The sequence below is a fragment of the Macaca mulatta genome, chromosome 9 (assembly GCF_049350105.2).
Source record: "Macaca mulatta isolate MMU2019108-1 chromosome 9, T2T-MMU8v2.0, whole genome shotgun sequence".
Lineage (NCBI taxonomy): Eukaryota > Metazoa > Chordata > Mammalia > Primates > Cercopithecidae > Macaca > Macaca mulatta.
The window spans coordinates 30,511,253-30,523,990 of record NC_133414.1 but is presented as its reverse complement, the minus strand read 5'-3'; the positions used below and the strand labels follow the sequence as shown (position 1 = coordinate 30,523,990).

The window sequence follows — 12,738 nt, the reverse complement described above, 5'->3', positions numbered from 1 at the left end:
GTGCTTTGGGAGACCGAAGCAGGAGGATCACTTGAGGAGAGGAATTTGAGAACAGCCTGGGCAACAAAGTAAGACCCTGCCTCTACAAAAAAAAGGAAAAAATAAAAGTTTAGCCAGGCGTGTGACATGAGCCTGTAGTCCCAGCTACTCAGGAGGCTGAGGTGGGAGGATGGCTTGAGCCCAGGAGATTGAGGCTGCAGTGAGCTATGATTGCGCCACTGCACTTCAACCTGAGAAAAGAGTGAGATCCTCTTACAAAGAGAAACAAAAGGAAAATAAAACTCAAGTAAAAGTCTAGATTGTAACAATAAATAATATTTTTTTTTTGAGACGGAGTCTCGCTCTGTAGCCCAGGCTGGAGTGCAGTGGCCGGATCTCAGCTCACTGCAAGCTCCGCCTCCCGGGTTCACGCCATTCTCCGGCCTCAGCCTCCCGAGTAGCTGGGACTACAGGCGCTGCCACCTCGCCCGGCTATTTTTTGTATTTCTTAGTAGAGACGGGGTTTCACCATGTTAGCCAGGATGGTCTCGATCTCCTGACCTCGTGATCCGCCCGTCTCGGCCTCCCAAAGTGCTGGGATTACAGGCTTGAGCCACCGCGCCCTGCCACAATAAATAATATTAGAAACGATGACGGATTGTGCCAGGACAGATCATCTCTATGTTCCAGTGTCCAGGAACTGTAACCCTCAGTTGTTGTCTTGGAGAAAGAGAATCAATGAACAGAATTGGCACTGGGAACTTCATATAAAGCTTCTTAAACAGTGGTGAAAGGCAGGCAGAGCATCTCTTTTCTATTCTAGAGCCTTTTCCAAGGTTTCAACTGATGAAAAAGTGGCTGGAAGCGTGAAGGTTGAATGCACACCTGCTCTACCCCAAGCAGATCTGGTTGTCATCAGATGGTGTGTTACATTTCAATGAAGGAGATTACTTGACTATCCAAGGGTGCTTTACGCTACACGAATTGTCAACTCTTTTACCTTTGGCCTTGTCAGAGTACTCCTCACAGTGCCTTGTAAATAGCAGGTACATAGTAAATGTTTACAAATTGTGAATGAAATTTTTAAAATGTGTTTTTGAATGGGCAGGAAGTGGTGGCTTATGCCTCTAATCCCAGCAGATTGGGAGTCCAGGGCAGGTGGATCGCTTGAGCTCAGGAGCTGAGCATGAAATAATGCTAGTAGACCCCACAAGGCTGGAAGCCACCTGTTGCCTTCCTCACCTTCCCTTGATTTTCTTTTTTAATCTCTTTATAGAGTAACCGTTCAGTACTGAACTTTTTCCCAGGCAATATTATTCCTTTAACAATACAACTCTGTCTTTTTTAAAAAACAGAGATTCCATGCATTCAGTCTGCATCATAACAAAGTGAGATGCTGAGGCATGGGAGGAAAGGGACTTTCAAATAAGCACATAATGATCAAGTAATCTTCTCTCTACCTTGCACGCTGAGAACAGTCACACATTTTTCATTCCTGAAAATCTTGTTCCCAAATTGACATTGCTTCAAGAAGCGCCTTCTTAATTACACTTTCTCCTTACTTAATCAAGTGGAAAGAAAAACCATCATAAATACAAGAGGAGTATTTTCCCATCTAGTGAAGTGTGGAGCCAGGACCCCCAGTATTCTTTCCACAGAGAGAGAATACGGTTCTAAACCATCATTCATACAACTGAGCATAACACTTAGATAGAAGAATGCTTTATGTCAACCAGGCCTATTTTTTAAAACCGTTGAAGAAATCTAACAGGCACTTAAAAAGAAGAGGCATCTCATATTGTAACATTCTAAATTTCTAGACATATATATTAAGTGTGCCTTTCTGAAAATCTCTCAAGTATATAATTAAAACAAACCCTAGAGTCTTGATGTCTTAGGGTCCTCATATATTCAGCGGCCATCATTGGCAAGTTGAACCTGGAGAGGTTTCAAAACAAAGACTATTACAGGAAGACTTTCATATATGAGTGGTCAGTAAATAAGGAACAAGTAGGTCTGGCACTGGAAAAGAAGAACTTCTGCTTCCAGGAGAAAAACGCTAGCTCTAGTACAACATTGCCACTAAACCTATTGCTCAAGGCCAATATGGTCTTTGCAGCACCTCAATAGACTCAGTGCTCTGGGCTGCCATGTTGACAACAACAATATCAACAATGAAATGGATACCAGGAATGAAGCTTTTTAAAAAACTTAATAGGTTTTACTTCAATAACATTTGGGGGTACAAGTGGTTTTTGGTTAGATGAATGAATTGTACAGTGGTGAAGCCTGAGATTTTAGTGCACCCATCACTCAAGTAGTGTACATTGTACCCAATTGTAGTGTTTCATACCTCACCCCGCAACCCTTCTTGCTTCTGTGTCTCTGATGTTCATTATACCAATCTGTATGCCTTTGCATACCCATAGCTTAGCTCCCATTTATAAGTGAGTACATGCAGTATGTGGTTTTGTATTCCTGAGTTACTTCGCTTAGGATCATGGCCTCCACGTTCATCCAAGTTGCTGCAAAGGACATTATTTTATTCTCTTTTTATGGCTGAGTAGTATTCCATGGTGTAGATATACCACATTTTCTTTATCTACTTATTGATCAATTGGCACTTAGATTGGTTCTATATCTTTGCAATTGTGAACTGTGCCACCATAAACATATGGGTGCAGGTGTTTTTTTATATGACTTCTTTTCCTTTGGGTAGATATTTAGTAGTGGGATTACTGGATTGAATAGTAGTAAGGATCATGGCCTCCAGGTTCATCCAAGTTGCTGCAAAAGACATTGTTTTATTCTCTTTTTATGGCTGAGTAGTATTCCATGGTGTAGATATACCACATTTTCTTTATCTACTTATTGGTCAATTGGTACTTAGATTGGTTCTATGTCTTTGCAATTGTGAACTGTGCTGCCATAAACATATGGGTGCTGGTGTCTTTTTATATGACTTCTTTTCCTTTGGGTAGATATTCAGTAGTGGGATTACTGGATTGAATAGTAGATCTACCTTTAGTTCCTTAACAAATCAAGAGAGGTGTTTTAGATCAATAATCTCATTTATCCATCACAATCATCTTGGTATGTAAGCTTCACTTTTTCCATTGTACAGGGAGAAAGCTGGAGATCAGAGAAGCTGAGTAACTCAGCTAAAGCTGTTTAGCTAGGAAGGATTGAGGCAGGATTCAAGTCCAGATCTCTTTGATTCAAACGTCTGGGTGTTCAGGACTATGCTATATTGAATCCAGAACTTCTGACTTCAAAGGCAGTAGAGCTTCAGGTCTTTGAGTGCACGACTTTAATCCATACTGGGACACATAACTGCTCTTGGTAAAAAGAGTATGCATGGAACTACAATGTTCAACCATCTTTAGAGGGACATGGTTTTCTGAGAAACATCACTACAAAAGTGAGATGGAGAGATGGCAATCTCGAAACAGTCTTTGAGGGAGGGCTTTGAAGGATGTAAGAAAATTATTCATGGGAGTGATTTTCCCAGAGTGGTTCAGAGGGAGAAGCTCAACACTTTTTTCCATCTTTTCCAGAAGAGTTCACATGAAGGTTTAGAATAACATAAGCACATTTTATTAAAAGGCCTTGTTTTCACTCATTGTCTATTCATCCTTATTAAGAATGCTGAACATTTAATATTTCTAATCTCATTGGAGAATAATGTGGCTTTTTTCCCCATTAAGGACACTCATTGTGATGTATTGCAATAGCAAACTGTTATTTTATGTGTCATTTTTCCAGCACATAAAACAGTCTGACTTGCTCCTTAAGAAATTATTAAGATATTAGTTTTCAAGTGAATACTAATGCTTCTTGGACACTTTCTGTCAAAGAAGGAAAAAAAGGTGATAAGTGCTTGAACTAGTTTTTAATTTTTGCAGCAATCCTAGTTCCTCTTAGCTGTGCCTCCTAGAACGTTCACTATAATTATCATTGAACAGGAAGTCACTCCACTTACAGGTATTTATTTATTGTCTACTAAAAATGAGTTTAATGGACATTATACCATGTCAGCCTGTCCTATTTATGGTGAATTTCTTATATTTCCTGTAATTCTTCAGGCAATTTTCTCCCCAGAGCGTCTATTTCCCTCATTAACTCTTCAAAACCCCTGGGAGGCAAGAGTGTGCATATAATTTCTTCTTATTCTAAAATACTGTTTAGAGTTTCGCTTTGAAATGGCTTTTAGAGCTAAATGTTTAGCTCTCTTAAGTGAACCTGCAATAAACACTGTTGAATTCTCTCCAAATTATCTCGAAGAATTACCTGCTTATCTGGAAGAACCATCAGCATAATTTTAAGGGATTTTGTTTTTATTCTGCAGCCCCATCTTTGAACTTCTCTGCTTTAATTTTTCAGTCTTTCCACAGGAAAGACTGCTGCGAATGAGCCCTTTGCAGGACTTTCCCTCATAAATGCTGAAGAGGGTGTTTTTGTTTCTACTTTGGTACATGTGATTCCAGCTCCAAAGGAAGCAAGATTTCCAAGATTAGGACAGTTTAGTCTGGAAAGGAGACTCGTTAAAAGGAGTGTGATTAAAAGCTACTTAGGGTTTTGAGAATGCTTGTGAAAACTAAATGATCCATTTTTGACCTTTCAAAAAACTCAACAAGGAAACACTCCACGAACTAAAGGAACGGTAGACTTAAATCCAAATATAAATCTCTTATTCCACTTTTGGAGGTGGGTGCTATTGTTAACCCTATTTTGCAGAGCAGGAGGCTGAGATCAGAAAAGCTAAGTAGCCTGCTAAACATCATAGAACTGCGGCAGTGGAGTAGTCATTAAAATGTGCTTGACTGGAGCCCAGAGCCCAAGCTTTTAAATGTATGTATTATGAAAATATATGCATAATTATTTATTTAAACATAAATATTTGTATATTTAAAACATACACATATTTTGTTTATTTTAAGTTCTGGGATACATGTGCAGAAGATGCAGGTTTGTTACATAGTTAAATGTGTGCCATGTTGGTTTGCTGCACCTATCAACCTAGGTATTAAGCCCCACATGCATTAGCTATTTATCCTGATAGTCTCCCATCCCCTCCCTCACCAACAGGCCCCCGTGCGTGTTACCCTCCCTGTGTCCATGTGTTCTCATTGTTCAGCTCCCACTTATGAATGAGAACATGCGGTGTTTGGTTTTCTGTTCCTGTTAGTTTGCTGAGGATGATGGCTTCCAGTTCACCCATGTCCCTGCAAAGAACAAGATCTCGTTCCTTTTTATGGCTGCACAGCATTCCATGGTGTATATGTACCACATTTTCTTTATCCAGTCTATCATTGATGGGCATTTGGATTGACTCCACGTCTTTGCTACTGTGAATAGTGCTGCAATAAGCATAGGTGTGCATATGTCTTTATAATAGAATGATTTATATTCCTTTGGGTGTATACCCAGTAACGGCAAGCTTTTAAATATTGTGCTCTGTTTCTATGATATGATCATTACCTTTTAACATTAGCTAGCAGCTATCGTAAGGGTTTTTCAGTTAACAATTGCATACAAATTGCTCAGCAATCTTTCCTGCTGATCCTCTAGTTCACAAGGCTAAGCAGAGTCAAGGTGCTGCCTAGCATAGAGCTCGGCACTGCAGTGGGTCAGGGAATGCCATTTTTCTGCAGATATCTTAGTGCGGCAAGATATCATCTCTCTGAACCTGCTTCTTTATATGTTAAATAAAGATATGAATAGTAGCCAGGCATGGTGGCTCACGCCTGTAATCCCAGCATTTTGGGAGGCAGATGGGGCAGATCATCTAGGTCAAGAGTTTGAGACCAGCCTGGCCAACATGGTGAAGCCTCATCTCTACTAAAATTACAAAAATTAGCCGGGGGTGGTGGCGTGCACCTGTAATCCCAGCTACTTGGGAGGCTGAGGCATGAGAACTGCTTGAATCTGCAGCCTGGGCAACAGAGAGAGACTCTGTCTCCAAAAAAAAAAAAAAAAAAAAGAGAGAGAGAGAGATGAATAGTAATTATCTCAGAGGATTCAGTGGGAGATGGAGTGATGAATGGTAATTATCTCAGAGGATTCAATGGGAGATGGAGTGAAGGGTGATTATTTTCTCAGAGAGGGGAAGGAAAGAATGATGATGCTGGCAGGTGAGCAGTGGAGACAGTAGAGTCAGGGACATTTTATTCACTGTTGTCAATATGGAATTGATGTGCAGAGGGCTATGATTTTTTTCCCAATTTTCCTACATGATGGATTTGCGAAGACTGGTGAGAACAGTCCTCACGCCAGCTTACAAATGTTTTCTTCGGGTGCTGGCTGATGGTTTAGAACAATACGCCAAACCTTCAGGTGAAAGGATGAGTCTGAAGTTAAAGTCAAGTGGTGAGACTGGAATCACCCACACGGGGTTCAGGTTCGAGCAGCAGCAGTTGTAGCAAAGGAGACGCGAGGTCAAGAACTGAGTTAGACTTACGTCTAACCTAATGGGTGTGGGAAAGCTCACTGAGGCCTCCTAGGTCAAAGTCCAGAACAGCAGTGACCAGAGCCAGGAGACATACAGGCGTCACAATAGTAGGCAGTTCCTGTGTGAATTGGGGCACCCTTACCATTCCGAGGCCCATGTTCCTTTGTCTATACAATAAGGATGAGATACTGTTACCTGCAGAAGGTCAGTGAACATGATTCATAATGCCTTGCTTGCAGAAAGCACTAAAAAAATACAAGGGGACCAGGCGTGGTGGCTCACACCTGTAATTCCAGCACTTTGGGAGGCTAAGGTGGGTGGATCACCTGAGGTCAGGAGTTCAAGATCAGCCTGGCCAACATGGAGAAACCCCATCTGTACTAAAAATACAAACATTAGCTAAGCATGGTGGGACACGCCTGTAATCCCAGCTACTCGGGAGGCTGAGGCAGGAGAATCACTTGAACCAGGAGGTGGAGGTTGCAGTGAGCAGAGATCACACCACTGCACTCCAGCCTGGGTGACAGAGCAAGACTCTGTCTCAAAAACAAAACAAAAAAACAAGGTCTATATTAAGGAAAATATAAAGTATGAGATAAGGAAGATGACAATGGGGTGAAGGTAAGGACTGACTTGTTAACCACTGAATTACAATGCCAGGCACAGTACAGGTGCGCAATGATTATGTTTTGAATGAAGGATTATTCTTAAAAGAGGCAGAAGAACCTGGTTAAAATGAATGTCAAGGGTAGGTATGAGGGGAAGAGGTATCACAAGAAGGACCCATGCAACTATGGAGGGCAGCAGGTAGGACAGAAAGTGAGGAAAATAGGGTCTGGAGACAGGGAATCTAAGGCTGATTCACACTGACTGGATAGCAGAGGCTACTCCCTCTTCAACTCTGCCTTTTTCTGTATGTCAGTTGGAAAATGAAAGTACCTGATTGGTCCCCTTCCACAACCAATCGGACTGGTTGTGGGCCACTACTTCATTTGCATAGAGTGAACCAATGGAAACCTCTAGAAGGTATTTAAATCCCAGCAAAAGCTGTAACTGAGGCTCTTGAGCCCCTTGCTTGATCCTGCTCCCACCCTGTGGGCTGTGCTTTCGTTTAAAATAAACCCCTGCTTTAGCTGCCTTGTTTTGTGTGTGCGTTTTGTCCAATTCTTTGTTAAAAATGCCAAGAACCTGAACAACTACCCTCAACTGGTAACATTTCCAGTGAGGATAGGCTTTACAGGGAGAAAAATTTTTCACAGGAAAGAGTTTTGCATTGTCTTTTAAAATTATGTTTTCCATGCTTACTTATGTTTTAGGAAATAAATCAGGAGATTTTAAAAACTTTTTATTTGGAGATAATTGTAGATTCACACACAGTTGTAAAAAATAATATAAAGAGATCCAGAGTATCCCTTCCTCAGTTTCCCTTACCACCAATCAGTTCTTCATTTTTATAATTATTACTGCATAGCACGACATGGTATGGATGTACCACAGTTTGTTTAACTACTTATCATGGAAAGTTATCTTAGTTGTTTCCAGTTTAGGGCCATTATAAATAAAGCTGCTGTAAACATTCATGCACAGGGTTTTTGTGCATACACAAGTCTTCATTTATCTGGACAGTTACATGAACAAAAAGCAAACTTCTTCAAGCCATTGCATATTTGGGTCTATCTGCTACAACATATCTGTATGCATTACATACGTATCCTAAATAACACAAGAGTTTCTTTTATATTGGGCACTACAATGATGTGATCATCACTATCCATTTTCGAATGCTTATTATGATGTAGGTATTGTGTATAATCACATGCTAATAGCTAATAACAGAGCACTTACAATGTACCAGGCACTATTCTAAGTGCTAGAGAGACTAATCCACAAAATCATTCTATAAGGTAGGTATTATCTTATCCCTCATTTTACAGATGAAGACACTGAGGAACAGAGATAACTTGCCTAAGGACACAGTCAGAAACGGCTGAAATTAGGGTTAAAACTGAAATGGACTGATACCAGGGTTAAAGCTGAAATGGGGGTGGGTTTTTCCCATGCTGCTCTCGTGATAGTGAGTAAGTCTCACAAGACCTGATGGTTTTATAAAAGACAGTTCTCCTGCACACACTCTCTTGCCTGCTGCCATGTAAGGCATGCCTTTGCTCCTCTTTTGCCTTCTGCCATGATTTTGAGGCCTCCCCAGCCATATGGAAAAGTGAGTTCATTAAAGCTCTTTTTCTCCATGAATTACACAGTCTTGGGCACTTCATAGGAGTATGAAAATGGACTAATACAATGTCTTTTATCAGTTTTCAAACATTTCTGCTGTATCTCTTCAAATAGTTATTACGCACCATTCTCTCTGTCTTTCCCTTTATGAATTCCAATTTGTATAGTCATGTGCCACATAACTTTTTAGTCAATGATCAACCAAAATATGATAGTGGTCGTAAGATTATAATAAAGCTGAAAATTTCCTATCACCTGGTGACACTGTAGTCATTGTAACATCATAGCACAATGCATTACTCATGTGTTTGTGAGGATGCTGGTGTAAACAGACCTACCGCAGTGCCAGTCTTAGTACATGCAACTACGTAGAGTGCATACTACTTGATAAAATGATAATAAATGATGTTACTGGCTTGTGTATTCACTACACTATAATTTTTATTGTTATTTTAAAGTGTACTCCTTCTACTTAAATTAAAAAAAAATACATTTTAAAAACTTAACTGTAAAACAGCCTCAGGCAGCTTCTTCAGGGGATATTCTAGAAGAAAGCATTGTCAGCATAGGAGATGACAGCTCCATGCATGATATTGCCCCTGAAGACTTTCCAGTGGGACAAGGTGTAAAGGTAGAAGGCAGTGATATTGATGATCCTGACCCTGTATAGGCCTAGGCTAATGTATGTGTATGTGTGTTTCTAACAAAACAGACAAACAAAAAATTAAGTTAAAAAGAGAAAAGTGTATAGAATAAGGTTATAAAGAAAGAATATCTTTACACAGCTGTACAATGTGTTTGTGCTTTAAGCTAAATGTTGTGGCAAAGAACTAATACGTTTAAAAAAATATTATAAAGTGAAATATTTACAGAAGGTAATGTGATAGGAGTTATTAACAAATTATTTTAGGTAGATAGAGAGTAAAGGGGTCCTTGGAAACTTTTCATTGTTAAAGCAGCTCCAGAAACGTTTCTTGCCTAGTTGGAAAGCCCTGACTCTTACAGCCAGGCTGGCAACATTTGATATGCAAATGCAAGCCATTAGAAACTGGGTCCACCCAAACATGGCAATTCCCAAGGCCTTCTTGCCCTTGCCCCACACGTGCCTGGCAACATGGCTGCCCCCACATAACCCCATGTGTGTAGAACATCATGGTGCCCTGCATTTGCAAATTAAAAGGCTAGGGTGGGATAGCCAGTGTTTTTGCAGGCTACATGAATGACATGCCTGGTCAAACCAATCCTGTGAGCCCTATGCAAATCAAACACCACCTCCTCCAGCTTCTACATATACCTGGGTGGTATCAGTGGCCTATGGGGTCTCCTCTCTCGGCTTTGGAACCCCTTTCCCTCTGTCTCTGTACAAGGGAGTGTCTTCCTTCTTTCTTGACTATTAAACTCTCAGCTCCTTAAAACCACTCCATGTGTGTCTGTGTCATTTTATGTAATTCAACTAGAAACAAGAACCATGGTGCTCCTCCATTCATCAGAGCTGAATCAGTAAGTATAATTTTAAAAATATGCATATTTTTATAAATTTGTATAGCTTAAGTGTACAGTGTGTATAAAGTCTACAGTAACATGCTGTACAGGTTTGTAACTTAGGTGTGTAGGAGGGGATACCATCCAGGTTTGTGTAAGTACACTCTATTATGTTTACACAATGACAAAATCACTTAACGACACATTTCTCAGAACATATTCCTGTTGTTAAACAATGCATAACTGTATATAAGATTGTTGATATTGTGTCACGGATCTCAGAGGCACTGTTCTGTCTTTCTGTTTCCTCCTGTCTCTCTCTTTCTTACTCACACTCCCTCTCCCCCTCTGCTAAAACTCAGAAAAAAACCATTCTTTCACCATTAAGCATAATGTTAGCTGAAGGCTTTTCACAGATGTCTTTTATCAGATTAAAGAAATGCATTTCTATTCCCAGATGACTGTTTCTATTAGGAAGGAGAGTGAGGTTTCATTTTTTAAAATCTGTATTTATGAAGATGAACTTATGGTTTTTCTTGTACATTTAATAGTTTTTTAATGAGTCACATTGATTGATTTTTGAATGTCAAACCATCCTTGAATTCTGGAGGTAAATCCCACTCGGTCATTGAGGTAGACATACCTTAAGGCAGCCTCCAGGATTCCTGCCTCTTGGTAGTCACATGTGTTTATTATCCCTTCCTCTTGATTGTAGGCATGAACTGTGACTTACTTCTAACCAATAAAATACAGCAAAAGTGATGGCATATATCATTATGTGATTATACTAGATAAAATTGTAGCACTTGTCCAGGAGTTTCTCACTTCCTTGTTACCTTTCAAGAAACAAATGGCCATGTTGCTTCCCCACATGACAAGGAATGACAATTGGCCCCTAGAAGCTAAGGCTGACCTCCAGCCAGCAGCCATAAAGAAAGAGAATTTCTCAGTTCTGTAGCCACAGAGGACTGAATTCTGCCAATGAATGTATGACTTTGGAAGTGTATTCTTCCCCAGATGAAAACTTTGCCTTAACTGACCCTTTAATTGCAGAGGGACCAAATAACCACACCCAAACTCCTGACCCACAGAAATTGTAATATAACTGTGTGTTGTATTTTTTTTTTTTTTTCACAAATAGCACTTTTTATTTGACACTAATTGAAGTCTGAACTTTAAACAGATTCTTGGACTGGTGGTTCATATCCATCAGCTCGTTCAACTTTAGCACCTCTCTCGTCCCCAGTGGCTTTTCCAGAACTACTGCCTTCACCATGAAGCTCCATGAGCTTTCCTAATTCAAACTTGGGCTTCTTCAGCATTTTTACTTTTCTAACGAAGACATCATGGAGAGGATAAATAGATTGGTAAGCCCTTTCTATGTCTTTTCCAATGCTGTCTGGAATCAATTTATTGACCACTTCTATCAAGTCATTTGTCTGCACCTCTCGGGTCATGATTTCCATCACCTTCTTCCGGATTTGGCGGACCTGTTGGTGCTGAGCATAAGAGGTCTTCCGTATCTGATTGTTCCATTTTTTAGTAAAACCAACACAGAACAGACGAAGCAAGCAACCATCGGTAGTCTCGACATCAACATGAGCTTCAATCATTATCTGCCACTTTTTGACCATGGAACACATTTTGTCACAGGTAAGATCCATGCCATGGAAGTTAGTCAGGCAGTTTTTGCCCTGAACATCTTCAGTAATCAGCTTGAATTTTCTAAATGCAACTTCATCATTCTGCAAATCAGCAAGACTCACTTCAAACACACGACCCTTGAGACCATCAGATGCAATTTTGGTTCCTTGGGTCCTGGTGACGAATGTCTTTCCAATATTTCTTATATTGAACACAGCAGGTGCTTTCACATCATACCAATCTTTCTTAGAAAATGGATCAACCACTTTCTTCTTGGCTCCCTTTTTGCTGCCTTTTGTAAGGTGCTTGTTCTTGCCAACTGCCATGGTGCTGATCAGAGAGCCGAAAGGGCTGTGTTGTGTTTTAAGCTGCTACGTTTGTGGCAACATTGTTATGCTGCAGAAGGTAAATAATACAGATTTTGTACTGTAAGTGGAGTGCTGATATAATAAATACCTAAAATGGAAGTGGCTTTGGAACTGGGCAATGGGCAGAGGCCAGAAATGTTTGAAGAACATTGGAATGAAACCTGACTTGCCTTGGACAAGCCATTAACAGAAATGTGGGCATTGAGGATGCTGCCAGTGAGGTCTTCGAAGGGAGCAGCATGTGATTGGAAACTGGAGGAAGAGGGGTCCTTCTTAGATAGTGACAGAAAGCATAGCACAATTGTCTCTTGAAATGTATGAAAAGTAGAACTTGAAAATGATAAACTTAGTTATCTAAAGATAATTCCAAGCAAAGTGCTCGAAGTTACCATTTTGCATATCCTTGCTCTCATAATACATTGTGTAAAGAGAGAGACAGATTGAAGGGAAAAAACTATTGAACTAATAGGAAACAAGACTTGATTTTGAAAATTCTCAGCCTTTCCAAATGGCAAAATGTGCTAAAACGGAGAGACAGCTTCTAAGCACTCTCAGAAAACCACACACATGAGAAAAAGCCAA

At 40.2% G+C, this 12,738-nt stretch overlaps 1 pseudogene across 1 annotated transcript; it reads right to left on the bottom strand.

The window, feature by feature from the left end:
* Positions 1-11,261: 11,261 nt before the first annotated feature.
* Positions 11,262-12,137, bottom strand: LOC693584 (small ribosomal subunit protein eS1 pseudogene; annotated as a pseudogene). Its single transcript, XR_009695.5, has one exon. The product of XR_009695.5 is annotated as a small ribosomal subunit protein eS1 pseudogene (transcript).
* Between the last annotated feature and the right edge of the window lie 601 nt (positions 12,138-12,738).